Genomic DNA, 15,982 nt, shown 5'->3' on the forward strand with positions numbered 1-15,982 from the left:
GAGCGCTCGATGCTTCACACATTTCATCATCACCTCTACGTAGAATCGAATGATTGGGCGGTTCTCTAGACATAATTTTTTGTTAGAGAGCCCAATGCCTTCAGGACGTCGCGCTGCATGCTGTTCCCTGACTACATAGAGAGACCCACCTCTACATAGAATAATGATTGGGCGCTTCTCTAGATATAATTTTTTGTTAGAGGGCTTAACGCCTTCAAGACGTCATGATACTCGTTGTTCCCCGACTGTGTAGAGAGACCGTGTGTAGATTCAGGCGGCTCTCTAGACATAATTGTTTGTTAGAGGGCTTAACGCCTTCAGGACGTCGACGTTGCACGTTGTTCCCTGACTATGCACCCTTCAGAACGAGTATGATGCTTCAACTATCTCATATCTCGATTCTGCAATAGATTAATTCTAATGTGACATTCACCAACTGAATTCCTCGAAGGTAATCTATTTTATCTCATTACTCAATTCCATGGCTGATCCCCGGATGATTCCATGGATTAGTAATAGATAACCAATTTATCTCATTACTCCGTTTCCTGAATCCCTCGGCTATATTTCATGGATTACTAATGGATACTCAACTCATTTTATTACTCTGTTTCGTGAATCATTCACAGCTGAATTTCATGAATTAGTAATAAATATTCAACAATTGGGCGTTTGGACCATCATCGAGTAAGTCCCGAGAAAATGGTGCAAGTGTACTTGACAACAATGCACAAACGAGCACCCAAACACACGAGCGAACGATCAAAGTATGGACGAACAAGTGACTTATAGAGAAAATAATATTAAATAAAATAAACAAGAGATGTGGGACCGGGCCCACCGGTCGGCCGGCCGACCATGCCGTCGTGGCCGGTCCCCCTTTCCTTTATTTTATTTTCAATATTAATTTATTTTCTCCCTCATCTCACAAAGATTCCCTCATTTGAGCAAACTCCCTCGTTTAAGAAGTTTTCCATACTTTTATCAAACAAAAATAGGTAAAGGTGTCACGGGACCGGGCCACCTAGCCGTCCGACCATTCCCTAACCGCGGCCGGTACCACACCTCACATTCCCTTATTTTCTCATATTATTATTTTCATCATCTCATGGAACTCCATCATTTGAGCGAAAATCCTAGTTTTTTAATATTTTCTCGAATATTTCTCAAACCATGGAAAAGCCAAAAAGTCAAATGGTCACACGGCCAACTAAGCTTCTCACACCAAAAATTAAAATTTCATTGTTTTAATATTCTCAAAATATTAGTCACATGAGCAAAGTTCTGCTTGCTCATTCGAGCAAAATTGAGAGTTTCAGTCAAGATCAAACTCTTATGAAAATCCAAAATACTGCTCAATCGCTCATCAAAAAATACCAAAACTCTCAGGACTAAGACATGGACACCGTGGTGACACATGCATGCTTCCTTGACCAACCTAGCCGGCCCTAAGGCTTGCAATGATCCGGTCCCACATATGTTCATAATTTTGACCTAATTTGCTAATAATTGCTCATATTGGGTCTAAACTCTCTCCAACCAACTTGGGACTCACTCGAACGACTGGTAGCTGGTCCCACGACCACCAAGGGATGGTTCCATGCCCTCTTGGTCGGTCCCTGATCTCTCCATAATTATGTTTTACTACCTAACGCTCATACGAGCACTATTTTAATAAATGATTAAACCATCATTTGATCATTCTTTCACCAACCGGTCAACAAAGGACTTTGGTGCATGCTCACTCGAGCACTTGGGAACTACATGGTCATTCATCATCCCATGTGGTCGGTCCCTCCTTCACTTAATGACCTATTTTCAGTAATTCATCAATTGACAAACAATTGATCAAAAATTAGGGTTTCGAACAAACGCTCCACAAATCATAATTCTGAGCATGTTCAAACACTAATAACTTTATGGTTGATCAAGAAATCAACATCTAGATTAACTATGCTTTATTTGATCCAGCTACCAATATTTTAATTAATATTTTATTCGGTCATGTTACCAGTAATTCACTGAATGAGCGATACTTCCTCATCTGCTCGAATATTGATCCGACTATCAATGTTCAGTAATTTATCGAATGAGCAATACTTTCTCAAATGCACGAATACTGATTCAACTCTTAATATTCAGTAATTAATTGCTCAGAGCAATACTTTCTCAGACTATCAACATCATTTATTCGAGAACTATATGTCCTAGCAGACGCTCGATCCATGAATCATAGAGCATCCGACTATCATGCTCCACTGAACAATACTTAGACCCATCATATAATCAAGTCAACGACTAACTAATTAAATACACGTCTGCCTTGCAGACTCCACGTTCGTGAGACATCAATCACGTCACATGGGGGATATTAATTATGGTTTTGGTCTTGCGGTCTACAACATGTGTGTTCATCCGCGATGAGAAATGTGAGTAAGTCGTGTAAGCAGTTGAGGGAGATATAAAAGTAGTGGGTGGACAATCAACCAAGTCTTCGCACGACCTGGAACTAGTTAAACCACGATTTCCCACTTTCCCACTCTTTCACTCGAGCAATCGTCACACTTACTGGAGATCAATGTGTTTACATTCTCGCAATATAAATAAGTCTCTAAATCCATGACTGAAAAGAGGACAATAGACAGAAAAAACAGAAGAATTCTATCGAGCAATCACTCTCAAGAATTCAATCAATCATTCAGTACTTATTCGAACCCAACGGTTCATTACAGAAACCTACAACACATTCATTGATCATCATTGATCTCACACACTTCTCAGCTGCCCTCCTATATATCAATCCTCTTCCATATTTGTGACCGAATTGACTCTGGAACGACCATTTTCTTAGTTTAGGCCGGAGTCCTACAGATTGATCTCTCGAACTTAAAGCACTCCCGTGCAGTGCATCTATTTGAGGTTAGGCAGTACGCTCGGTTGAGGATCCTCTGTCACACGGTCGTCTCTCCATTCCCTAAAAACCATCGAATCGTTTTTCCCCATCAACATGTAACAAAGCATTCAATATTCACCGTTAGATGAAAACCTGATTAGATTCAAGCTAATATCTTTCAACCATTAGATCGAGATTAGCTTGTTATACGCACATGAAATGTAACTTCATTTAGGTATGGGTAACCATACCTAAACATGTACACTTAGTCGGTTCAACTATAGTTAACCAATGGTTTTCCATTTGAGCTTCATATCAACCTTATTCATCTTTACCATAACTAGTTCAAATGACTCAAATGAACTAGTTAGAGAGTTGTTCAATTGCTTAGATCTCATAGAAGTATACAAGACGCAATTGAAGCAAAATCGATTTTGATTCATTCGAATCAATTCATGAACATCATAGCCACGGTTTGCAAAAGATTGATTCCTTATTATATAAATGTTTTAGTTCATGAACTAACCGATTTTAGAAAGTAACTTACTTAAGTATGCAACGGGTACGCATACTTAAGTACCCGGATTGAGTTTTTTTTTTACTTCCAAACTCCATCAGAAATTCACGAATATGAAACTTCCACCAGTATGCATACTTACCCGAATTTCCAACAACCGCTCGTATGCGTACGGGTACGCATACTTTTGGTTCCCAGTTTTGGAATTTTACACAAATGTGAGAACACACTTATGTTTATATCCAAACATGGTTACATGTAAACTTTCATTTCAATCATTGAAACTTTCTTAGAGGATGTTAAAATACCTGTTATCCACAAACTATTTTCATCAAAGCGATTTTCAAGTTATTGAAATAATCAATCATGACTTTCGTCACGAGTAAAGATGAACTTGGCTAAAGCGAAAGCTTACCAACACATATTTCGAGAAATAGATAAGCGAGATAAACTCATCTCAAAATAGCAAATGTGTATAATTGAAGTCTATATAGCAATACGACTTTTGTCTCAAAATACGAGATAGAATAGATAGACTTTTGAGTGATAGATAAGTTCAAGTCTCCATATACCTTTTGTTGATGAAGCTCGACAGGTTCCCTTGAGTAGTTCTTCGTCTTCATTCGATGAACTCTGTGGAGTATAAAGCTCAACTACACTTACTATCCTAAACCGAGACTTAGCTATAAATAGACTAGAAATCAAGACTTATAGTTTTGGCAACTAAACTTGACAAACAAGCTTTAGATAACAACGCTTGCGAGTTCGACCGAGCAGTTCTCTAACAGAAGCACTAACATCAGACCACCAGGGCTTAATTTATTCCTCATAATTTATATTCTTTGTTAGAAGCTCAAGTTCTGGACTTATTACCTTCTCAATAGCTCTAGCAATATCACATTCTAACGGAGATGTACTGCGTAGCTTCTCTGTCATTGTTGTATAAAGGAAAAATGTCGGTATCACTTTTTTTGAAGCATGAATTAAATTGGGATTATAAGGGGGTACTTTGTGAAATGACGAGGGTACCAAGTATACCACAATCTTTTCGATATCAACCTATAAGTCTGATACCTTACGTGATCTAATATAGACAAAGACTATCAAGAAGATAACAAATCAAAAGGTATACACTTGGTATATAATTTTAGTTCGAAACTGAACCTACCTATAGGTATCAACCTAAGTGTTGGATTAACTGACAAAGCGGGGGTACAACAACCACACCCAATATTTCGTTTGGCAATTTGAATAGACAAACTTCAATATACTTTCAATATAATCAACTAGACAGTCAGACTCAATCTAGAGAAAAGTATATCAAAGAGTTTTATATCTTTATCACTCAATTCAATCTGCAATCAGCAAATAAGAATTTGCGAGCCCGATTGAATATAAGAGAAGTAACTTGAACGGTACCAAAGACCAATGTTCAAGGATCAATCAATTTGAATCAACAACCAAAGGTTGGATTTACCAATTGATCGATTCAACGCACAACCTGTGATATTTCAATTATATAACAAAATATAATGCGGAGAAGAAATATCACAGACACCAGAATTTTGTTAACAAGGAAAACCGCAAATGCAGAAAAACCTCGGGGCCTAGTCCATCTTTGAACACCATATTGTATTAAGCCACTACACACACTAGCCTACTACCAATGAACTTCGTACTGGATTGTACTTGAACCCTAATTAATCTCACACTCATTCAAGGTACAGTTGCGCTCCTTAAGTCTCTGATCCCAGCAGGATATTACGCATTTGATTCCTTTAGCTGATCTCACCCACAACAAGAGTTTCTACGACCCAAAGTCGAAGACTTGATAAAAAAATCTATCTCACAAAGAAAAGTCTATTGAAATAGATAAATCTGTCTCCCACAGAAATACCTACGAGTTTTGTTCCGTCTTTTGGTAAATCAAGGTGCACAGGAACCAATTGATAAACCAGACTTATATTCCCGAAGAACAACCTAGTATTATCAATCACCTCACAATAATCTTAATCGTATGGTAGCGAAACAAGATATTGTGGAATCACAAACGATGAGACGAAGATGTTTGCGACTACTTTTTATCTTGCCTATCGGAGATTAAATCACGAGCAAATCTTAGAGAAGATAATACTCAATACGATAGAAGCAATAAGATCAGAACACACAACTACATAGAAAATAGTTGGGTCTGGCTTCACAATACCAATGAAGTCCTCAAGTCGTTAACCTACAGGGTTTCGTGAAAAACCTAAGGTTAAAGGAAAATCAAATCTAGCTTATACAACTAGTATCACACATGAGTTGTGGGGATTAGGTTTTCCAATTGCTAGAGTTCTCCTTTATATAGTTTTCAAATCAAGGTTTGCAATCTAAGTTACCTTGGTAACAAAGCATTCAATATTCACCGTTAGATGAAAATCTGATTAGACTCAAGCTAATATCTTTCAACCGTTAGATCAAATTTAGCTTGTTATACACAAATGAAATGTACCCTCATTTAGGTTTATGTAACCGTACCTAAACCTATACACCATGTTGGCTCGCCAGTAGTTAATCGAGGTTAGCTATATGAACACTCTCATATCAACCTTATTCATCTTAACCATAACTAGTTCAAATGACTCAAATGAAACTAGTTAAAGAGTTGTTCAATTTCTATATTCTCATGGAAGTATATAAGAACACAATTGAAGCAAAATTGGTTTGATTCACTCGAATTAATTCATGAACATTATAGCCACGGTTTGCAAAGAATGCATTCCTTGATATATAAATGTATTAGTTCATGAACAAACCGATTTTAGAACTTTAACCACTCAAGTATGCAAACGGGTACGCATACTTAAGTAGTCGGTCTGAGTTTGGGTTTTCCAGTATGTGAACGGGTACGCATACCTTAGTATGCTTCCAAAACCCATCATAAATTCCTGGACCTATACCTTACGCAAGTATGCGTACCGGTATGTGAACTTGGTACACGGAATTTCACAACTACAAGTACGCATATTATAGTTCCGGTCATGGATCACATACATGCAAGAACGATACTATGTTCATAATCCAATAGTTCTAAACTCTATTTCAATCATTGAAACTTTCTTAGAGGATGACAATAGCCGTTTCCACACACTATTAGCATCAAAGCAATTTCCAAGTTATTGAAATAATCATAACGAAACATTCCAAGTCTACACAAAATGATTGTATCACACAAACCATGTAAGATATTACTCGGAGATTTTTACATGATCATCTTTTGACTTTCGTCAAGAATATAAGATGAACTTGGTTGTAGTGAAAGCTTACCAACACATATTCCGAGAAATATGTAAGCGAGTTAATCTCAGCTCGAAATCTCAAATGTGTATAATCGAATACTATATACGAATTATATCTCAATATTGGAGATAGAGTATAAATAGACTTTCCAAGTTGTTTTGGGGTAAAAACTAATTCTGCTGTATTTGGTAAATTTGGGTGTGTTCATGAGAAACGAATTCAAACCCTAAACAAATGCACTGCACGGGAGTACTTTAGATTCTAGAGATCAATCTGTAAGACTCTGGCCTAAACCAAGAAATGGTCATTCCATATTCAATTCGGTCATAAGGTGAATGAGAAGGGTTGATATTAGAGAGGGAAGCGAAGAAGGTGTTTGAGATCAGAATGTTGAATTATGAAGGTGTGGCTGTTTTATGACTTGTATCAGAAAATGGTTTTTGTCTACTTGTGTTGATAACACTTCTGTCTTGTTTTTTTTCTTCGAAATAGTTTGAAATCCTATTTATACAAGTCATGTTTGAACACCTCTGATCTCGTAGGAAGTGGAGGTGATTAGGCAATGGAGAAGTGAAGTTGTGTGAAGATTGGTGATCAACACATTTCCACTATGAGAGGAAATTGGTCACACCTTCACCCACTATATCATTTTTGTTAACCGTCTGTTCTTCCCTGACACGTTCTCGTAATGGGCGCGTTGCACGCCGCACGCTGTAAACCACCAGACCAATACCCAATGAGAATCCTCTAGTTTGTGACATGTTTGATGTCTCGAGTAAGTGGTTCGAGTCGTGGGACTCTTCGTTGAAAGCAGCACACAGTGCTTTTAGGTCAAATAATAAATTATTTGTGAAACCAATATTTCTAAAACTTCGTTTATAATCGATGTGTTAGAAGCATTCCTGTTTTTGAGATCGATCGAATCAGTCACGGATTGAGCGTCTTAAAAGTAGCACGGCCGACCATCTTTGGGTGATCGTTTGAGGACCCTATGGGCGAGCCATAACTTCGTCGATCGCTCCCTGTGGAGGAGGGATGGTCGGTGATCACAATGATGCTTTGTTAGTTTTCTAAGAATAAATCTACGCCATCCAACTAGGCTGGTGAAGTTGGATGGACGAGATGATTTGTGGCAGTTGTATATTGTCGTTGACGCAATTTCAGGGTTTAGGGGCCACACGTCCAACCCTCCTTTGGGTGAGAGATTCGAGGCGCTGAGTGCTAGTTCGAGCAGGTCGGTCGATCACGTGCAAAGGTGGGTTGTCGGTGAGCATGCTGACATCTCCTGGGCCATCTAAAATTATATCTAAGCCACTCGATTCGGCTAGCAAAGATGAATGGTCGTGATCGATTTTCGGCAGTAAGATGTTGTCGTAAACACCAATTAGGGTTTCAAAGCAGTCGTCTCCACCCTAGTGTAATCGAACGATTTGGTGTGCCATTGACTTCCCATGAGCAAGTCGATTGGTCGGGATAATATTGGGTCGGTGGTGTGATGTGGTTTTTTATGTTGTTGTAGAAAGTGGTAGTAAAGTTGTCGTTCACTCAGACTTGTGGAGATTTGTTTTAGACTTAAATTAAAATAAAAACTCAAAATAAAGTTGTTATCAAGATTATAAAAAGCACTGAGACTCAGGATTCCACCATTGACCAATTAAGTGATTTAATCTAATCAATATTCATGCAATTCTTTGCATTTAAAGTGATTCTAATATATTACCTTTAGTAGATTTTTGAAGTAACAATTGTATACATCAAGCATGAAACATCAAAAGTCTTAAACTAAGCATGCTCCATCAAAACGGATCACAATCATTCAATAAAAATCAATTTTCCAATATTAGTTCCATGCAAATAATCATAAAAGAAATTGCAAGAATTAATTAAAATAGAAATATACCACTTTTCATGGAACAATTGCTTCCTCCGTCGCCTCGTCTAAGGGGTTTAGCTCTTCATGGTGAAAACACGCTCCAAAGATATAAACATGGCTCAAAAGGTGTTTTATTGAAGAAAAATAGTATTACAACGAATCTGTAACAAATATAATTGTTACAGAGTCAACTGTTACAGAAATTGTTGCAAACTGAAGATAATTGTTATTAATGGACTGTTACAGAATTCTGAATTTAAGACCCTAAGAAACGACTGTCCTTTACAGCCTTATGTTCTTCAGCTTAGTCTTCTTCCTGCTGCTGCTGCTGCTGCAATATCTCCTACAGCCTGATTCTTAGCTCTGCAGCGTACTCCCAACTCTCGATACCCTTATATGACCTATCCCAACTCTTTATATACTCAACAGTTCCCCAAATCACTCGAGTTTATCTCCGTTTTCTTCACCCACAATCCACGAGATATTTTACTTCTTTTACACGTAAAATAACTCTTTGGGATAATTTTTTACCTTGTTGTTCGTCCGTCTGTTGTTGTAGATATCTCTCTCATTGATATAGTAAATCTGCAAAGATATATTTTCCTTCATGTCGGTCACGTATCTTCCATAATTAAGATAGAATATTTCCGAATATGTCTTCCCTGTTTTGATGAGACGAGTATGGAAACTTGAATATTTTCGACTAAACACACGTAGCTAATCTTGTTTTGAAGTAATCAAATCATTCCCTAGAGAAAGTCCGACCATATCTCCTCTTTATTGCACGCAACTTCCCGAAATAAAAGCCAACAAAATACCCGATAAACCCTCTTCTCTTTGTGTTGTTTATAACCGTTGATTTCCGATTATACACCCATTACCTCGCCTGTTTTGTCATAACAGGATCATACCAATTCATTACCATGAAGATATCAACGAGATTTTCGACCAAAATCCAACACAGGCAATACGCAGATGAGCAGCTCTTTTGAACGCGACATTTTCCGCCAATTTCAATTCTCACGTAAAGAAGGTGAAGTCCCCCTAACATAAATGAGGGTGAAAATAGCAGTTGGTGGTGAATAGTGATCTGGGTGCCCCTTAGTAATTAGGTTACCCCTTATCCAAATTGAGGGTCCGAATAGTAATTTTCTCACACGAGCGCAAATATCACTTTTTGAGCCATTTTTCGGGAAAGAGCTTATTTCTCTAAAAACACCTACAAAAACATAAAATAACCAAATTAATACAAAATCGAGCACTATCAATATATACAATTGAGATCAAAATAGACACATAAATGCGTCTATCATGGTGAACGCATTGGCATCTCCTTGATCGTTTGGAACGCGATCTAAGTCTTCCAACTAGGCTGGCGAAGTTGGACGGATATGATGGTTTGCGACAATAATATACTGCCGCAACCCAAAATTAGGGTTTTGAAATAGCGAGTTTGTCCTAGTTCGAGCAAACGATTAACGCACTAAAGGCTTGTCACGGGCAGGTCGATCGACCATAGGGGAAGTTGGGCCGGCAACGAACACGCCGGCACTTCCTTAATCGCTTGTGGGAAAATCCAAGTTGTCCAACTAGGCTAGCGAAGTTGGACGGTTGTGACGTTTCTGAGACTGTTTTGGCCGGTCTAGCTATTTTGAGCTCTATTCTTCGACAGCGCGATTACCCATGTTTGGGATAGTCGTTCGAAGCACTTGTGAATGAGTAAAATATGACTCGATTGACTAGGGCACTAGTGGGCCCGCCGGTGGTCAATACGGTGATTGCCTAGTTCTGCTAGGGGTAGTCTAAGCTTGTTAAATCGCGCGGCCAAATCGTGTGGTCGTTATTATTTTTTGAGACTGAAATGAACAGTCCAGATTTTCCTTAAGGAATTTAAACGCGTACGATCACGCTAACTTTCAATTAAAAGTGCGTCGACACGAAAATTTCTTTGTCAGAGGAAGATGCATCCTATGTGAGTATTTTCATGCAGATTCCTAATACTGACACTTCGGGAGATTCACACTACTCTGCTGAGAGTGAACATTTAATCGTCATGTCATGTCAATATTAGGAGTTCGGCTGGGAACATATCATAGGAAAATATCAGGAAGGTCAATGCATTAGTGAGTAAGGCCATCGTAAAATAGAATTCACGGAATATTTGGGATCGTTGATGTATGCACCATTCTGAGTGAGTTACGTATATTTATTTATATATCTGAATATATTGAATTGCTCAATACATCCGTGAGCGAAGAGGTTTGTGCACTCATCACCTTCAAATGGCTTTTGTTCCTTTGCAGGACGACAACGTATTAAAAGACATGGTTTCATGATTTTAGCCCTGAACCGAAAACCACCATCAACATTAAGTCCCCTGCTTAGCACGTAATAGCGATGCTATTGCGGGGTAGGCACTAGATGGTGACAGACAAAGAAATTCACAAGAGAAGTTCGACGTACATTACCAGGACAGAGGCTGGATCGTTTCTTGAGTAAGATATGCTTCCTTTCAGCGCATGTAAGTTTTCTTCAGATAGATAAGTATCTACTTGATTGTTATCCCGCATCTGGAGCCTTTATACGCGGCTAGTAGAGACTACTTTTCTTCCCGAGAACGCATCTGGAGCCTTTATATGCGGCTAGTAGAGACTCCTTTTCTTCCCGGGATCTTGCTGATTTTTGGAATATAAAGAAGATGCTGGAGCCTTTCTCCCATCGTAGAATTGCTTCTCTTCTTCGTTCCAGGTATTGCTCCACGTTCATTATGCGGTTTGATTTTTGATTGATGATGATAATAATTTCTTATATATATATACCAGCATGTTGATATGATCAAAACTCCCTTTTTGCAGTATATGATGGGAACTGCTGGTGATGATTACTCTTTTACTTCTCTAGAAAAGAGCTTTGAAGTCGACAAACCCAAGACTAATGCGTTCGAGGAGGTGATGGCCAAAATAGATTCCCCATTTCGCGAAGTTGGTTGTGCCATACAGGGTATGCCTCTTCTGCACCTACGCATCGTTCGAGAGCGTACTCAGGACTTTTTGGCTTCAGTCAGCATGGAGGAGAAATTGAGACACGACGAAGCATCTAAGCCGACGGGCGCGAGATCTGAAAGGTTCGCAGCTTGGCTAAAGCGGCGAAGGATCGAGCATGAGCGGCCTCCCAATGAAAACAAGTATGATTACCCTATCCGTAACGGAATCATAATTTTCGATTCTGACGTGGACGAACCAGAGCATCCTCAGAAGGTTGTTGGGGCAGTTTCTGAGGAAGAGGTCGAAGTAGCTTCCGTGGAGGGTACTGAAGCAACCGTTGGAGGGAACAGTGAAGTTGCTGCTGAGGAGATCATGGTAGTGGCATCTGGAAAATATGTCGAAACAGCTTCCAAGAAAGATATCGGCGCGTCTTCTAGAGGGAATACTGAAGCAGTTGTTGAGGGAGGCGTTGAAACGACATCATAGAGGGGAGTCGATGCGGTTTCCAGATAGGATGCAGTAGTGGCTTGTGATGAAGGTGTTGAAGCATCTTCCAATGACGGCTCCAGTGAAGACACTGCTGATCCCTCTAATGACTAGACTTTCCTTTGTTGCTTTCATTCATAGTTGAGCACTTTCCATGGTTTGTAGACATTTTCTTCTTATACTCATTAGTTTTGTGGCTGAGCCTGGTTTTCATTGAATGATGTTTTTTTATTCACGATATCTGGGAACCCTAGTTGTAGTATTTCCCATTAGGGTTGCTATAGAATCTATCTATTCCGTCGAGTCGTACATCCAAAGAGAACGCGACATTCATAAGTGATGATACGTCCTTATGTGACCGTGTACTGTCTTCATGATGATTGCATGTAACTCTAAAAATAATGAAAGGGATGCAATAATGGAAACTAGAGATTGACCACGAACCTGTTTGCCCTCCACTTGATAAAGTGTTGCAATCCGCCTAACCGTGTGGTGATCGAGAGGTCGCTTTATTGTTGGAGTAGAATGCTCTTCAGAGTACGAAGCACTTGCCCTAATAATCATATGATTCCTTTGCCTCTTTTCTTTCTGCGTGTACTCCTTCAATGTTTCTCGAAAGATATGAGATGTTTCTTTTTAGGGTTTTGTCTTTCTGGTTTGAACTGATGGGTAATGATGAGGGTTTAGGCTTGTTCAAGACTTTGTGTCATGATTCAGGAGTAAAAAGATTTCTAAAAGGAAATAATACTTTGATTAACTGACAAATTAAAACCCTAATTATGAATGCAAGCAGTGCAATCATTTTGGAGGAATTACAAATATTGCATGAAATGGGAAATTGCTGGAGTAAATACTAAAGAGAACGCTGGAGGAAAAGGTAGCAAAACGTTTTACGTATTGAAAGGCTTGAGCCATAGTAAGTGAATTGTCACGCCTTCCAGTTTGTCGGCATTGATGAGCTTGCAGTAACCGCCTAAGATAACATTTTCCACCAGGTATGGCTCATCTTCCCTTCACTGTCACATCTCCAACTTGAAACGCCGTCACCTTCACTACCATATCTCCAACTTGAAATGGGTTTGGGCGTTGTACAACTACTTGATCCTTGGACTCGCCGTCTTTGACTAAGACAGCTTCTAAACTTTTGACAAAGCGTTTGAAAGGGCCAGGATCCCATTCACATCTCCTAGTGGCAGCTGGGTTGTTGATCGGAAAGAGTCCCCAAGACTTAGCGGAAGGAGGAGTGAATGGTTGCAAAAAGGATTGTTCAATAAGACTAACTTGGGTTCAGAATCTTCTAATGTATGCTGATGGGCTCTCTCCAGGTAATTGCGTCACATTGGAAAGTTGTTGATACGGCAACAGATGATCTTCGGGGTTTGACGACTTGTTGGAAATCCTTTCAGGTATAGACACGGTAAAGGACACACCCCTAGATTTGCTTTGTTTTTATGCACCCACAAACGCACCAGAATCATATCATAATTCGGGTAATCTTTCACAATATGAAATTTACCGCGTGTTAGAGCGTCTCATATCTTGATTTCGAGGTCGATGTACCCGTAAGCGTCTCTAGACTCTCCTTCGGATTTTTTAATTATGGTTGGGTAATGAACAACTTCCTACTTTTAAATCTTCGCAGCTTTCAGGGTCTTGACAGTGACAATATTGAAACCAGACGCTACATCAACCAGTTTGTTTTCAAACTCGACATCCTTCAAGCGAGCGATGGTTAGGAGTCCCCAGTTACATATGGCGTTTTATGGGAAGGATTTGGATTCGGGAGCGGCTTCCTTAACTGGAAACAGACACTTGCCTTATACGACATGGTCGAGATCCCCAAACATGTCTTGACGTTGCGCCTTAGAGAAATACAAAATTTCACATAAATGCTCCATCATAGACTGCACAGTCTTGTGGACAGAGTCCCAGAAATCTTGCAGCTCCTGAAAGGAAGAGGGTCTCTGTGGACTCCTTCATTTCCTAATTGAAGTTCTACCGCATCCACCTTCTCTTTGAAAATGCGCTTCAACTTGTTGCAGTCACTGGTTGGGTGATTGACAAATCTGTGATAACGATAATATTTGGGATTCGCCATCTCTTATTCAGTTGGCGGACGTCTGGGAGGAGGTAGCTTGATGGCGTCATCCTGAATCCATGCTTCTAGGAGTTCAATGACCTCATCTATTGGAAATGGGAAGTCTGGATCAGCATCTCCAGCTTCAGAAGTCTTAGCCGCGGCTTTCCGGGGTGGAGTCGTTTGCGTCGGCGCTGCGCGCTTGGGTTGTTGCTCCGTTGCTGGAGATTTTCTTTTCCCTCATTCACCTACCACGCTTACAGAAGGACCGGTGTTGTATTGCTTGTTCATGAGACGTTTCGCGTGCATCCTCACCCTTGGACGGTCTGGTTCTTTCTAAAAGCGTTGGTGCGGTCGTAGCTGACCGTTTAGCAGCTTCATGGAGTTCGGAGAATGTCTGGAAGCGCAGGTTTTCCAGTAAAGCAAGATAGATGGGAACCATACCGTTAATGCACGACTCCACCGGTTGCTTTTCGGTCACATTTGGGTCGTGACAATCCAAAGATTGAATTCTGAATCTCTTGACGTAATCATTTGGATGCTCGTTGTTTCATTGGAACATTCTTCCCAAGTCTCAGAAAGTGATTTGCTTAGACACGAAGAAGTACTTTTATAGAAAGCGGTGACCATCTCACACCATTTTGATATGTTGTTTGGTGCGGTGTTGTTGTACCAGGTGTACGCTCTCCCGGTAAGCGACTTTGAGAATTCTTTCAGGCGAAGGACGTGATTGTATTCGTGCTCTCCCAAAGATTCCAGAAAACGAGAAATGTGTTCTCGAGCGTTACCAGGACCATCATAAAGGGAAAACTGAGGAGATGAGTATCCTCTCGGGAGAGGAACTCTTTACACATCAGGAGGATACAGAATATAACTAAAACAATAATTATAGTTGCGGAAAGTAAAAGTAAAGACACAACAAGATTTTGTGAACGAGGAAACCGCAAATGCGGAAAAACCCCAGGACCTAGTCCGTTTTTGAATACATACTCTCATAATTAATCCGTTATGCAAAGACTTCTAACAACTTCGTATAGTTGACACCAAGTATATTACCCTAGTTACCTAGTTTCCTCGGTGTGCTTACGCCTACAACCAATCTAGCCAACAAACGTGAATCCTAAGATAGAGTCCACTATCTTAAGTTGCTTCAGCCGCTCTGATGACTTCAAGCACTCAACTCCTTTGGATCGTCTTCCAAATAGTAAAGGACTAGTCTGTTTGGTAACCTCTCTAGCAATATCAATAAGTAAATCATACATTTATGTTGAGTACAGCAAAGGCTCTTATTGAATCAATAAACTCCTTTGTCCGGTTTAGATCAATCAAGATCTAGGTTACTGAAATAATCGGATCTGGATTTACAAACTATCATATTCGGATAACGAATAATACCTCAAATGATAGCTTGTCAATCTACTATGACTATTCAATCAATCATCTACCCAAGATAAACAAGATCTTGTTGGATCTCAGCGGATCAAGTTTGTGCACGAAGCAAAATCACAAAGATAGGAAACCAATAAGAAATCTTCTTGTTTTTAAATCTTCAGTTTTCTTTTATACCTACACAACCTGATTCCAAATTATGACCAATGACGCACAGAACTGAGTCTGTTAACAATGGACGATCACAAGTCAATGTTAGATCTAAAGACATATCTGAACTACTGTTAGTCCCTTGATCTAGTTTGAGTGACCTTATGTCATAAGAGAAGGCTCCCAAGAATAATCAAACTAGGTGGAATCAAGAGTTAACAACCGTTAGTCAATCAAATCAATAATCAAAAACTAAGATAACAGTGAAAATTCTAGTTTTCCACCAACAGTACTAGTGGACGCTTCTTGATCCGAAATAAGTCTTTAAATT

This window comes from Papaver somniferum, chromosome 3 (genome assembly GCF_003573695.1).
Source record: "Papaver somniferum cultivar HN1 chromosome 3, ASM357369v1, whole genome shotgun sequence".
Taxonomy (NCBI): Eukaryota; Viridiplantae; Streptophyta; class Magnoliopsida; order Ranunculales; family Papaveraceae; genus Papaver; species Papaver somniferum.